The sequence below is a fragment of the Triticum urartu genome, chromosome 3A (genome assembly GCF_056163025.1).
Source record: "Triticum urartu cultivar PI428250 chromosome 3A, HENAU_Tu73, whole genome shotgun sequence".
In the NCBI taxonomy this organism is placed as follows: domain Eukaryota; kingdom Viridiplantae; phylum Streptophyta; class Magnoliopsida; order Poales; family Poaceae; genus Triticum; species Triticum urartu.
The window spans coordinates 95,751,970-95,766,744 of record NC_141875.1 but is presented as its reverse complement, the minus strand read 5'-3'; positions in this window follow the sequence as shown (position 1 = coordinate 95,766,744).

Genomic DNA, 14,775 nt, shown 5'->3' with positions numbered 1-14,775 from the left:
GTTGCATTTTTTCCCGTGTGGAGGAGGCCGAGCTACAAGCATGCTAAAGGGGCATGAATCTTGGTATGAATTTGCATATGGCCATTATTTTTGAAATTAACTACTCTATGTGCATCACATTCTCTATGTTGTATCTCCTGGTAAGTCCTCCTTTTCCGGTTTTAAAAAGAAAGTTTTGGAGGTTATTTGATGCCTTCAAAAAGGCCGATCTAGTGAAGATTAAGAGGGAAGCAAACATAGTTTCACATGAACTTACTATCCGTGTGGGGGTGTTATTTATAAAGGTTTTGTCCAATATGTTAAACCTAGGTGAAAAGGACTATTGAAATGTTGGATAATCTCTCTCTCTCGCCCCCCTATCTTTGAACCACATGTTGTAGCCCTGCGTGTTAAAAGATAAATCCATCTAAAATTCCGTCAAACCACACACAAAGAGGAGATTCTTTTTTAGCGAATAACAAAGAGGAGATTCATGATTAGGGCTTTTGCCTCATGTTCATAAGAGAGTCGGCATGCCTCTTATATATGTGCAAGTGCAAGGTCACACATCGATGTAGTTTGCCTAAACGAGGAGATAGAGACACATACTTCGTATAAAATTTGCAGCTACTTAACATACTAGAAACTCTATCTCTAACACTATTGTTTGGCAACCCCTTTCAGTCTCAACTCCCAGAGATCGAGATTGTATTTAAACCTACCAAGTAGCCATACCGACAAAGGCTTCGTAAACCCGTCGGTTTTTGATCATTATGCCGGATGAGTGAAACATTCATATTCTTGCATGCCAGCTATTCTCGCACAAAAATATAAGTATGCATCATACGTGCATGGAAGATTGGATTGACGAACAAGTATGTAGATCGAAGATTGCCGCAACACAACATCGGAGCTCGATCCTACAAGATTACGAGTTCACCACTGAGAAGTTGCAGCCAAATCACCTCCGTGCTTGCAATAGACACAACTTATAATCCACTTCAGTGTTAGAATGACATATCATGGCTTGCTTCCTTGAACTCCATGACAGAAGATTAGAGCTAAAGAACAGGAAAAAATCCTTTTGTGCATTGGCGATCATCAGAACAACCAACCCAACTAGCATCAGAAAAAGCATTGAGCCGATGAGGACGTCACCAACACCAACATAGTTGACTCACTCGTGCGGGTGCACCTTGCAGCAGGAAAATCGTGTTGGGTGGCCGCGCGGACAGCGCTAAAAGCATGCAAGGATTAAACGATGATGTGGCTTCACCACCATCTATGAAAAAGAGGTAGTGGGGCTCCTATTTAGATATAGTAGATGTGCATGTGTTTAAGGTCTATGGATTCATTTTGCTGATGTGTGTGTGGCATGACACATGACGAGAGATACATATAGGGTAAACGAGGGATATAACATATGGTATTCACCACCGCTATTGTTTTCCATGGCAATGATCTTTGTGTTCAGTAAGTGTTCGACAAGAGTTTGAAATTGCACAAAGATGTTAACCCTCAGATTTATGCTTGGGACAACATATTTGTTATAATCATCAATAAATCTAATATAGCATCATCGAATTGATTTAATTGCTAGTGCACAAACATCAGGGAATGCAAGACCCAACCGATTTGATGAAACACGCAAAGACTTAGGAAAAGGCAATTGATGACTCTTGACCTGCCGGCAGGCATCACAAACTAACACAGTACTAGACTTATGATCATAAGGCATATCATTATTTGTAAGTGTCGGTGTCAAAACCGACGGATCTCGGGTAGGGGGTCCCGAATTGTGCGTCTAAGGCGGATGGTAACAGGAGGCAGGGGACACGATGTTTTACCCAGGTTCTGGCCCTCTTAATGGAGGTAAAACCCTACGTCCTGCTTGATTATTCTTGATAATATGAGTAGTACAAGAGTTGATCTACCATGAGATCGGAGAGGCTAAACCCTAGAAGTTAGCCTATGGTATGATTATCTGTTGTCCTACGGACTAAAACCCTGCGATTTATATAGACACCGGAGGGGGCTAGGGTTACACAAGGTCGGTTACAAAGGAGGAGATATACATATCCGTATTGCCTAGCTTGCCTTCCACGCCAAGTAGAGTCCCATCCGGACATGGGACGAAGTCTTCAATCTTGTATCTTCATAGTCCAACAGTCCGGCGAAAGGATATAGTCCGGCTGTCCGGAGACCCCCTAATCCAGGACTCCCTTAGTAGCCCCTGAACCAGGCTTCAATGACGATTAGTCCGGTGCGCAGTGTTGTCTTCAGCATTGCAAGGCGGGTTCCTCCTCCGAATACACCACAGAAGAGTTTGAATACAAGGATAGTGTCCGACCCTGCAAAATAAGTTCCACATACCACCGTAGAGAGAGTAAGATTTCCACAAATCCAATCTGCTGACATGTTTTGGCAGCATGCCATCATGCCATGGCCCGGTAATTATTCGAACCGTTTTTCCTTAACCAGCCCCGCATATAACGCGAGGCGGTTTCTTGACACGTCTTGTCAAAGCAGAGATCGTGTTCCCCTTATTACGGGGTTCTCATTAATACGGACGTGGGTAACCCAACCGTGCCTAGGACTCCTAGATTTTAGGCAAGTCCCAAACGGCCACGAGGAGGACTCTTGATATTCACCCTCTTTATAAAGGGACAAGGCTTTTACTTCTTCCCTCCCGTGCTCAATCGAATCCTTCCCCCGCCTCGAGTTCTAACACCCCAAGCCCAGGTCAGGTGCTTCGGGCCTTCAATCATGTCCGGATCCAACCTTCAAGGCCAGTGGATGCCTTCCTCCGTCACGGAGGAGGATATCAAGAAGTTGAGGGAGGCCAGATACCTGACCGCCGAAATTTCGCATAGGCTGCCCGCCCGAGGGCAGGTCATCCCTACTCCTGAACCCAACAAGAGCGTTGTGTTCGTCTCCCACTTCCTCCGAGGACTAGGCCTCTCTCTGGATCCCTTTGTTAGGGGTCTTATGTTCTATTACGGGCTGGATTTTCACGACCTAGCCCCGGATTCCCTCCTTCACATCTCATCATTTATTGTTGTTTGTGAGGCCTTCCTTCGCATTACCCCTCACTTCGGCCTGTGGCTCAAGACCTTTGATGTGAAGCCGAAGATGGTCGAGGGGCAGTACGCAGTGTGCGGAGGTGCTCTAGTAAGAAAAATTGCTGGCGCTCCATGGCCAAAGGGCTCCTTTCCAGAGGTGTCCGGATTGTGGCAACAGGAGTGGTTTTACGTCACAGCTCCCCGAAGTGCCAAGTGGGTAGCCACCCCCATCTTCCGCTCGGGCCCTCCACCACAACTGATGTCATGGATCAGCAGGGGGCTGAGCTGGGGCCCAGCCAAGGATGTGCCCATACTGCAGAGCCGCATCCGAGATCTCTTCGAGGGTGATTTCAGTCTGGTTATGGTAATGCAAGTCATGCTGGTTCGTCGAGTCCAGCCTTGCAAACACTGGCCCCTCCACATGTGGGAATTCAACCCGGAAGGACCGCGCACTATTTAGAATTTCCTCGGCCTGACGCACGAGGAGATGTACAAATCGTTCTTCGGACCCCAAATAGAGTGTCCGGACACTACCGAGGATGTGGGCCTGAGCAGCAACGGCACCGCGGCCCAAGTAAGTAATCCCATGGCCGAACACACTGTCCTTTTTTTATCATGACATCATTCTGAAGAATCGCACTTTGACCAGGACTGAATAACAAAGGCGAAGATGATCCGGTGTTTGGCCCCCCTTCCTGAAGGCTTGGACAATCCGGTGCTGGAAAAGATGCTCGAGCCAACACCTTGCCTCGTGCCCTCAAAGGAAGATGAAGGGGGGAATAAAGAGGGCGAAAGCGGGCCTCCATCTCTACCTATTCCAACCGAGGGAATGAGCGCCTCCATGAGGGAGGACAACCCAGGGGAAGAATCTGACATTCTCTCACCCCGGGGAAGGAAGAGGACTAACTCTGAAGATCCGGAAACCAAGGTTTCCAAACGGGAGAAGAAATCTCCACTAGAGGGTCCTGCCTCGGAGGGTGCTCTTGTCGAACAATGTCCGCGCGGGGATCAGCCCTCTAACGAGCTGTAAGCAATCAAAAAGTACTTAATAGTGAAGATATCCTACCTTACTTCTGAGGAAAATAACCGAAGCATTTATCTTGCAGTTCGGATCTTAGCCCTTCTCAGCAGAGCTCGTCTTCAGGGGATCTTCTTTCGGAGATGATGGAGAGCGAAACGCCTCCCCCGGACTCCCCAGCTCAAGAAGCGGGCGACCTTGAAGTGTCGTCGCGGAGGGTCTCTCTGGATCCGGCGAGGCCAGAAGATAATCCTATGTCCACCCAAAGTCCCAAGTATCCGGCTCTTGAAGAGAGCAACCAAAAGAGTCCGGCACCGTCTGGTATGCGGTCGGACGTACTGAGGGATCTGCTAGAGCAAGCGACTATCTCAGAAGAGCAACGTACGTTGATAGGTACGGTGATTGAAAGGATTTCGTCCGCCGAAAGCGGGTTGCATGAAGCCTTTATGAGTCTACTGACGGGTTTTGAGGTACATGAAATGATGTACATTTTTGACAGTACCGCACATTTTAAGGTGTGCCCTGTGTAGATAGTAGCCCCTGAGACTCTGGTTGTCGAGAACGGCGGCAAACAGAGGATCGTAGTCCCAGGTAATAACCAGACCGCCTTTATGTGCAGGTGGTTGAATCTCCGGTGGCTAGCCGGACTGATGGGTTTGCCGGACTAAAGCGGCAACTGGATGCGGCAGATGCCGACATTGTGTTTGTGAACAAGCGGCTTGACGAGGCACAGGGTGAGTGATTTTTCTGGTGATCGTCACATAATAAGAGCAGCATGATGCCAGTATCTTTAACATGTTGTGACTGCAGATGGAGCTGCCACCGTGGAGACCCTTCGGGCAGAGCTTGCCCGAGCCAAGGATCAAGTAAGGAGTAGTAATGCGGGCGCTTTAAAGGCGGCCGAAGAGTTAAGAGCCGAAAAGGCCGCGCATTGCGAGAGCAAAGAGAAAAATGGCCAAGATGGCTGTAAAGTTAAAAGACACTACCGACCGTTGCCACCTTCTTGAAGAAGAAAACCGGGCGAAGCCGACGGACCTGGAAAAGGCCACGATGACGACCAAAGACACCCGCTCTGCGATGAGAGCGAAGAAGGAGATGTGTCAAGCCGGGGATATCGCGGCTGGGAAACCCTTCATGCTGCGGAGGAAGTTTGGAGACCTCAGTATGCCCCTCTGGACCGGCTGTGGAGTTCGGCGGACGCATATCTGGACTTGGCGGCGAGTGCTGTCGATGCGGCCGAATACTTTCGAGATCAAACAGATCGTGAAGTGGACAAGCTATTCTGGTCACAATTTAATGTTCTAGAGCGTCCGCTTCCATTGACTGATCGGCTTGCCGGATGGGCCGAGATGAATAGATTGTCCGGACTCGCCATGAGGTCTGTTGTGGATCATCTGTGGCCGGAAAGGCCAAAGCCGAACAACTATTTTAGTTTGGTGCAGCAGTTCCTTGGTGCGGTGCCGCGCATTAATTCCATGAAGAGATCGGCGTGCATAGAAGGCTCGCGGATGGCCCTTGCCCGTGTCAAAACATACTGGGCAGAGATGGATGCCACCACTGTCGCGGCGCAGGGTTCGGCCATAGGTCGAGTGCCTGCCGAGCACTATTTTGAAGAAGTTCTTGAAGGCGCTCGTTCGATAGAGGCCCAGTGCTCGAAGAATATTATGTTTGAATGACATGTATTCCCATTGTAAAAACAATGTTTTATTAAGTTTATCAAGGCTGTATGTATACTTTTGCCCGAAAGTATTATGATGCCTCATGTGCGGCTGTTTATGTATATATGTATATAACCTGAAAGATTGCAGTCGTTGGCTTCAGCCCCCACACATATAATGCGGGGGTGTTCGCAGAAGATGCATGTTCACACTTGATCCAACGTCTTGGTCCATTAAGGAGGTGATAGCGCAGCGAACTAGGCAACCGGACTATAATGCTTTAACACTTTCACTTAGCCAGAGGAGTTTGACAGTGGGGCTTCTATATAGCCTCTGGTGGCTCCGCACTCCCCCGAATTCGGGGTGCGTACATGCCTGGCCGGGAAACGGCCCTTCGTTAAGGCGGAGGAATCCCGAAGATTCCGGTAGGTCATCGAGTGGTTGACCAGTCTCACGCTATATCATGACAATCAGTTTTCGGCTTTCTCTATTGAGATGCTCGTCCGGATGAACCAGGGCACAATCGCAGTAGTTCTCCTGGTGCCGCCTTAGCCGACAGAGCGGAAAGTAAGGCAGCAAAACACAGGAGCCGGGAAAACCCAACATTTGACCAAAGACATGATTCGGAGCTGATGCATATAAGGCCAAACTCACGACGCCGAACACTCCCTAAGGTATTCGGTCTTTACGGTGTAAACCGGGCCTAAACAGTGCCCTTTGTAATAAGCCCCTGGTGTCCAGGTACGTGCAATATTCTGACGTGGCCACATGCCAATACGTCAGCATCCTTCTCAATTGTACTGGGAATCCGGGGGATGTGTATCAACAAGAGACAGTAAAAAGGTTTAAGCAGGGTCTTAATCTAAAAAGAATCCTTGGAACGGGTCCTTGCTGCACGTGTGTGCTTGTGTCTCCGTTGTGCCATATCCTGGACGGGTGTAGCACGATGGTCATCTGTAAAAGAGAGGAACTTAGTAGAAAAGTTGTCGTGCAAAAAGGTAGGTTGTACTAAAGAAAATATGTACAGTTCAAGATGAGAAAAGTTGTGCCTAATTGCCACTTGTTTACGCGCGTTGAGCCCCTTGTATTGTAATAGGGGTATAGCCATCAAACATGTATCAATTGCATATAATTGCGCCGGACTCGTCTAACCGCGTCCTTGGTCTTAACGACCTGTCAGATGCTTCAGGTTGTGAGGTCGTTTAGCGTGCGGCTGCCAAGGTAGCCGCACGGTCTTCCGCGCGCAAGGAGTGCTCAAGATTTCCATTTACCATAATGATGCCGCGTGGACCGGGCATCTTAAGCATAAGAGAAGCGTAATGCGGTATTGCGTTAAAGCGAGCGAAAGCTTCGCGTCCGAGTAGAGCTTAATAGCCACTTTGGAACGGAGCGATGTGGAAGGTTAACTTTTCGTTGCGGAAGTTATCGGGAAAGCCGAATATAACCTCTAGTAGTAGGGAGCCCGTGCAATGGGCTTCTGGGCCTGGCGTTACTCCTTTAAAGGTAGTATTGATATGGCTAATTTTTGCTGGGTCTGTCCCCATGTTGCATACTGTGTCCTGATATATCGGTTTAAACTACTGCCGCCGTCCATCAGAACTCGTGTGAAGTGGTATCCGTCAATTATTGGGTCTAATACCAAGGCAGCCCATCCTGCACGCCGGACACTTGCTGAGTAATCCCGATGGTCAAAAGTGATCGGTTGAGACGACCAGTGGCAGAATTCCGCGGTGATAGGCCCTGGGGCATGTGTCTCTGGGGGTGCCGCTTTGTTTCTCCCCTTTATTACGTGTAACACGTTGACTGTTTTGACTTCTGGTGGGAATTTCTTATGTTCCCCAGTGCTTTGCTTGCGAGGCTTGTCCTCGTCTTCGCTTGGTGTATCCTGCCCCTTATGTTCGGCGTTGAGCTTGCCGGACTGCTTGAAGACCCAATATTCTCTATGGGTATGATTTGCAGGTTTGTCGGGGGTACTATGGATCTGACATATTTGGTCCAGAATCTTGTTTAGGCTGGACAGTTCGTCTCTGTTGCCTTTGGAGGGCGGCTTTTGCTGACCTGGCCGAGAGCTTCTAAATCTGGCGTTTACCGCCGTGCTCTTCGGGCTGTCTTCTTTATTCCGGCGCTTGTTTTTGCTGCGTCGTGATTTCCCGTTTCCGTCCCTGACTTCAGATGTACTTGGGTCGCTGGTGCTGCATCGGGCTAACCAGCTGTCCTCGCCCGCGCAAAAGCGGGTCATGAGGCTTGTTAATGCTGCCATTGTTCTCGGCTTTTCTTGGCCGAGGTGTCTGGTGAGCCATTCGTCTCGAATGCTGTGCTTGAAAGCTGCTAAGGCTTCGGCGTCCGGACAGTCTACTATTTGGTTCTTCTTAGTGAGGAACATGTTCCAAAGCTTTCGGGCTGACTCTCCGGGCTGTTGAGTTATATGACTTAAATCGTCTACATCCGGTGGTCGGACATAGGTCCCTTGAAAATTTGCCCGAAAGGCGTCTTCGAGCTCTTCCCAGCTACCAATGGAGTTTTCGGGGAGGCTTTTAAGCCAGTGCCGAGCTGGCCCTTTGAGCTTGAGGGGTAAGTACTTGATGGCATGAATATCGTCTCCTCGAGCCATGTGGATATGGAGGATATAGTTGTTGGGTTTCGTAGTAATTTCAAAAAATTTCCTACGCACACGCAAGATCATGGTGATGCATAGCAACGAGAGGGGGAGAGTGTGATCTATGTACCCTTGTAGATCGACAACGGAAGCGTTAAGTTGGTTGATGTAGTCGTACGTCTCCACGGCCCGACCGATCAAGCACCGAAACTACGGCACCTCCGAGTTCTAGCACACGTTCACCTCGATGACGATCCCCGGACTCTGATCCAGCAAAGTGTCGGGGAAGAGTTCCGTTAGCACGACGGCGTGGTGACAAACTTGATGTTCTACCGTCGCAGGGCTTCGCCTAAGCACCGCTACAATATTATCGAGGACTATGGTGGAAGGGGGCACCGCACACGGCTAAGAATATGATCACGTGGATCAACTTGTGTGTCTAGGGGTGCCCCTTGCCTCCGTATATAAAGGCTCAAAAGGGGGGGCTGGCTGGCCAAGAGGAGGCGCGCCAGGAGGAGTCCTACTACTCCCTCCGGGAGTAGGACTCCCCCCTTTCCTAGTTGGAATAGGATTCGCGGAGGGGGGAAAAGAGGAGAGAGAGGAGGAAGGGGGGCCGGCCCCCTCTCCTTGTCCTATTCGGACCAAGGGGGGGAGGGGCGCGCGGCCCATCTATGGCCACCTCTCCTCTCTTCCACTAAGGCCCACTAAGGCCCATATACCTCCCGGGGGGTTCCGGTAACCTCCTGGTACTCCGGTAAAATCCCGATTTCACCCGGAACACTTCCGATATCCAAACATAGGCTTCCAATATATCAATCTTTATGTCTCGACCATTTCGAGACTCCTCGTTATGTCCGTGATCACATCCGGGACTCCGAACAAACTTCGGTACATCAAAATGTATAAACTCATAATATAACTGTCATCGTAACCTTAAGCGTGCGGACCCTACGGGTTCGAGAACAATGTAGACATGACCGAGACACATCTCCAGTCAATAAGCAATAGCGGAACCTGGATGCTCATATTGGCTCCTACATATTCTACGAAGATCTTTTATCGGTCAGACCGCATAACAACATACGTTGTTCCTTTTGTCACCGGTATGTTACTTGCCCGAGATTCGATCGTCGGTATCCCATACCTAGTTCAATCTCGTTACCGGCAAGTCTCTTTACTCGCTCCGTAATACATCATCCCGCAACTAACTCATTAGTTGCAATGCTTGCAAGGCTTCAGTGATGTGCATTACCGAGAGGGCCCAGAGATACCTCTCCGACAATCGGAGTGACAAATCCTAATCTCGAAATACGCCAACCCAACATGTACCTTTGGAGACACCTGTAGAGTACCTTTATAATCACCCAGTTACGTTGTGACGTTTGGTAGCACACAAAGTGTTCCTCCGGCAAACGGGAGTTGCATAATCTCATAGTCATAGGAACATGTATAAGTCATGAAGAAAGCAATAGCAACATACTAAACGATCGGGTGCTAAGCTAATGGAATGGGTCATGTCAATCAGATCATTCAACTAATGATGTGATCCCGTTAATCAAATGACAACTCTTTGTCCATGGTTAGGAAACATAACCATCTTTGATTAACGAGCTAGTCAAGTAGAGGCATACTAGTGACACTCTGTTTGTCTATGTATTCACACATGTATTATGTTTCCGGTTAATACAATTCTAGCATGAATAATAAACTTTTATCATGATATAAGGAAATAAATAATAACTTTATTATTGCCTCTAGGGCATATTTCCTTCAGTCTCCCACTTGCACTAGAGTCAATAATCTAGATTATACTGTAATGATTCTAACACCCATGGAGCCTTGGTGCTGATCATGTTTTGCTCGTGGAAGAGGCTTAGTCAACGGGTCTGCTACATTCAGATCCGTATGTATCTTGCAAATCTCTATGTCTCCCACCTGGACTAGATCCCGGATGGAATTGAAGCATCTTTTGATGTGCTTGGTTCTTTTGTGAAATCTGGATTCCTTCGCCAAGGCAATTGCACCAGTATTGTCACAAAAGATTTTCATTGGACCCGATGCACTAGGTATGACACCTATATCGGATATGAACTCCTTCATCCAGACTCCTTCGTTTGCTGCTTCCGAAGCAGCTATGTACTCTGCTTCACATGTAGATCCCGCCACGACGCTTTGTTTAGAACTGCACCAACTGACAGCTCCACCGTTTAATGTAAACACGTATCCGGTTTGCGATTTAGAATCGTCCGGATCAGTGTCAAAGCTTGCATCAACGTAACCATTTAAGATGAGCTCTTTATCACCTCCATATACGAGAAACATATCCTTAGTCCTTTTAAGGTACTTCAGGATGTTCTTGACCGCTGTCCAGTGATCCACTCCTGGATTACTTTGGTACCTCCCTTCTAGACTTATAGCAAGGCACACATCAGGTCTGGTACACAGCATTGCATACATGATAGAGCCTATGGCTGAAGCATAGGGAACATCTTTCATTTTCTCTCTATCTTCTGCAGTGGTCGGGCATTGAGTCTGACTCAACTTCACACCTTGTAACATAGGCAAGAACCCTTTCTTTGCTTGATCCATTTTGAACTTCTTCAAAACTTTGTCAAGGTATGTGCTTTGTGAAAGTCCAATTAAGCGTCTTGATCTATCTCTATAGATCTTAATGCCTAATATGTAAGCAGCTTCACCGAGGTCTTTCATTGAAAAACTCTTATTCAAGTATCCCTTTATGGTATCCAGAAATTCTATATCATTTCTAATCAGTAATATGTCATCCACATATAATATCAGAAATGCTACAGAGCTCCCACTCACTTTCTTGTAAATACAGGCTTCTTCGAAAGTCTGTATAAAACCAAATGCTTTGATCACACTATCAAAGCGTTTATTCCAACTCCGAGAGGCTTGCACCAGTCCATAAATGGATCGCTGGAGATTGCACACTTTGTTAGCTCCCTTTGGATCGACAAAACCTTCTGGTTGCATCATATACAACTCTTCTTCCAGAAATCCATTCAGGAATGCAGTTTTGACATCCATCTACCAAATTTCATAATCATAAAATGCGGCAATTGCTAACATGATTCGGACAGACTTAAGCATCGCTACGGGTGAGAAGGTCTCATCGTAGTCAATCCCTTGAACTTGCCGAAACCCTTTTGCGACAAGTCGAGCTTTGTAGACAGTAATATTACCGTCGGCGTCAGTCTTCTTCTTGAAGATCCATTTATTCTCAATTGCTTGCCGATCATTGGGCAAGTCAACCAAAGTCCACACTTTGTTCTCATACATGGATCCCATCTCAAATTTCATGGCTTCAAGCCATTTTGCGGAATCTGGGCTCACCATCGCTTCTTCATAGGTCGTAGGTTCATCATGAGTTTTCTGTGATGCACTACTTTCCAATAAGGGAGCAGGTACAGTTACCTCGTCAAGTTCTACTTTCCTCCCACTCACTTCTTTCAAGAGAAACTCCTTCTCCAGAAAGTTTCCGAACTTAGCAACAAAAGTCTTGCCTTCGGATCTGTGATAGAAGGTGTATCCAATAGTCTCCTTTGGATATCCTATGAAGACACATTTCTCTGATTTGGGTTCGAGCTTATCAGGTTGAAGCTTTTTCACATAAGCATCGCAGCCCCAAACTTTCAGAAACGACAACTTTGGTTTCTTGCCAAACCATAGTTCATAAGGCGTCGTCTCAACGGATTTTGATGGTGCCCTATTTAACGTGAATGCGGCCGTCTCCAAAGAATAACCCCAAAACGATAGCGGTAAATCAGTAAGAGACATCATAGATCGCACCATATCTAGTAAAGTACGATTACGACGTTCAGACACACCATTACGCTGTGGTGTTCCGGGTGGCGTGAGTTGTGAAACTATTCCGCATTCTTTCAAATGTACACCAAACTCGTAACTCAAATATTCTCCTCCACGATCAGATCGTAGAAACTTTATTTTCTTGTTACGATGATTTTCAACTTCACTCTGAAATTCTTTGAACTTTTCAAACGTTTCAGACTTATGTTTCATTAAGTAGATATACCCATATCTACTTAAGTCATCTGTGAAGGTGAGAAAATAACGATATCCGCCACGGGCCTCAATATTCATCGGACCACATACATCTGTATGTATGATTTCCAACAAATCTGTTTCTCTCTCCATAGTACCGGAGAACGGCGTTTTAGTCATCTTGCCCATGAGGCACGGTTCGCAAGTACCAAGTGATTCATAATCAAGTGGTTCCAAAAGTCCATCAGTATGGAGTTTCTTCATGCGCTTTACACCGATATGACCTAAACGGCAGTGCCACAAATAAGTTGCACTATCATTATCAACTCTGCATCTTTTGGCTTCAACATTATGAATATGTGTGTTACTACTATCGAGATTCAATAAGAATAGACCACTCTTCAAGGGTGCATGACCATAAAAGATATTACTCATATAAATAGAACAACCATTATTCTCTGATTTAAATGAATAACCGTATCGCATCAAACAAGATCCAGATATAATGTTCATGCTTAACGCTGGCACCAAATAACAATTATTTAGGTCTAATATTAATCCCGAAGGTAGATGTAGAGGTAGCATGCCGACCGCGATCACATCGACTTTGGAACCATTTCCCACATGCATCGTCACCTCGTCCTTAGCCAATCTTTGCTTAATCCGTAGTCCCTGTTTTGAGTTGCAAATATTAGCAACAGAACCAGTATCAAATACCCAGGTGCTACTGCGAGCATTAGTAAGGTACACATCACTAACATGTATATCACATATACCTTTGTTCACCTTGCCATCCTTCTTATCCGCCAAATACTTGGGGCAGTTCCGCTTCCAGTGACCAGTCTGCTTGTAGTAGAAGCACTCAGTTTCAGGCTTAGGTCCAGACTTGGGTTTCTTCTCTCGAGCAGCAACTTGCTTGCTGTTCTTCTTGAAGTTCCCCTTCTTCTTCCCTTTGCCCTTTTTCTTGAAACTAGTGGTCTTGTTGACCATCAACACTTGATGCTCCTTCTTGATTTCTACCTCCGCAGCTTTCAGCATTGCGAAGAGCTCGGGAATAGTCTTATTCATCCCTTGCATATTATAGTTCATCACGAAGCTCTTGTAGCTTGGTGGAAGTGATTGGAGAATTCTGTCAATGACACTATCATCCGGAAGATTAACTCCCAGTTGAATCAAGTGATTACAATACCCAGACATCTTGAGTATATGCTCACTGACAGAACTGTTCTCCTCCATCTTGCAGCTATAGAACTTATTGGAGACTTCATATCTCTCAATCCGGGCATTTGCTTGAAATATTAACTTCAACTCCTGGAACATCTCATATGCCCCATGACGTTCAAAACGTCGTTGAAGTCCCGGTTCTAAGCCGTAAAGCATGGCACATTGAACTATCGAGTAGTCATGAGCTTTGCTCTGCCAGACGTTCATAACATCTGGTGTTGCTCCAGCAGCAGGCCTGGCACCCAGCGGTGCTTCCAGGACGTAATTCTTTTGTGCAGCAATGAGGATAATCCTCAAGTTATGGACCCAGTCCGTGTAATTGCTACCATCATCTTTCAACTTTGCTTTCTCAAGGAACGCATTAAAATTCAACGGAACAATAACACGGGCCATCTATCTACAATCAAACATACATAAGCAAGATACTATCAGGTACTAAGTTCATGATAAATTTAGGTTCAATTAATCATATTACTTAAAAAACTCCCACTTAGATAGACATCCCTCTAATCCTCTGAGTGATTACGTGATCCAAGTCAACTAAACCATGTCCGATCATCACTTGAGATGGAGTAGTTTAGTTGGTGAACATCACTATGTTGATCATATCTACTATATGATTCACGCTCGACCTTTCGGTCTCCGTGTTCCGAGGCCATATCTGTATATGCTTGGCTCGTCAAGTATAACCTGAGTATTCCGCATGTGCAACTGTTTTGCACCCGTTGTATTTGAACGTAGAGCCTATCACACCCGATCATCACGTGGTGTCTCAGCACGAAGAACTTTCGCAACGGTGCATACTCAGGGAGAACACTTCTTGATAATTAGTGAGAGATCATCTTATAATGCTACCGTCAATCAAAGCAAGATAAGATGCATAAAAGATAAACATCACATGCAATCAATATAAGTGATATGATATGGCCATCATCATCTTGTGCTTGTGATCTCCATCTTCGAAGCACCGTCGTGATCACCATCGTCACCGGCGCGACACCTTGATCTCCATCGTAGCATCGTTGTCGTCTCGCCAATCTCATGCTTCCACGACTATCGCTACCGCTTAGTGATAAAGTAAAGCATTACAGCGCGATTGCATTGCATACAATAAAGCGACAACCATATGGCTCCTGCCAGTTGCCGATAACTCGGTTACAAAACATGATCATCTCATACAATAAAATTTAGCATCATGTCTTGACCATATCACAT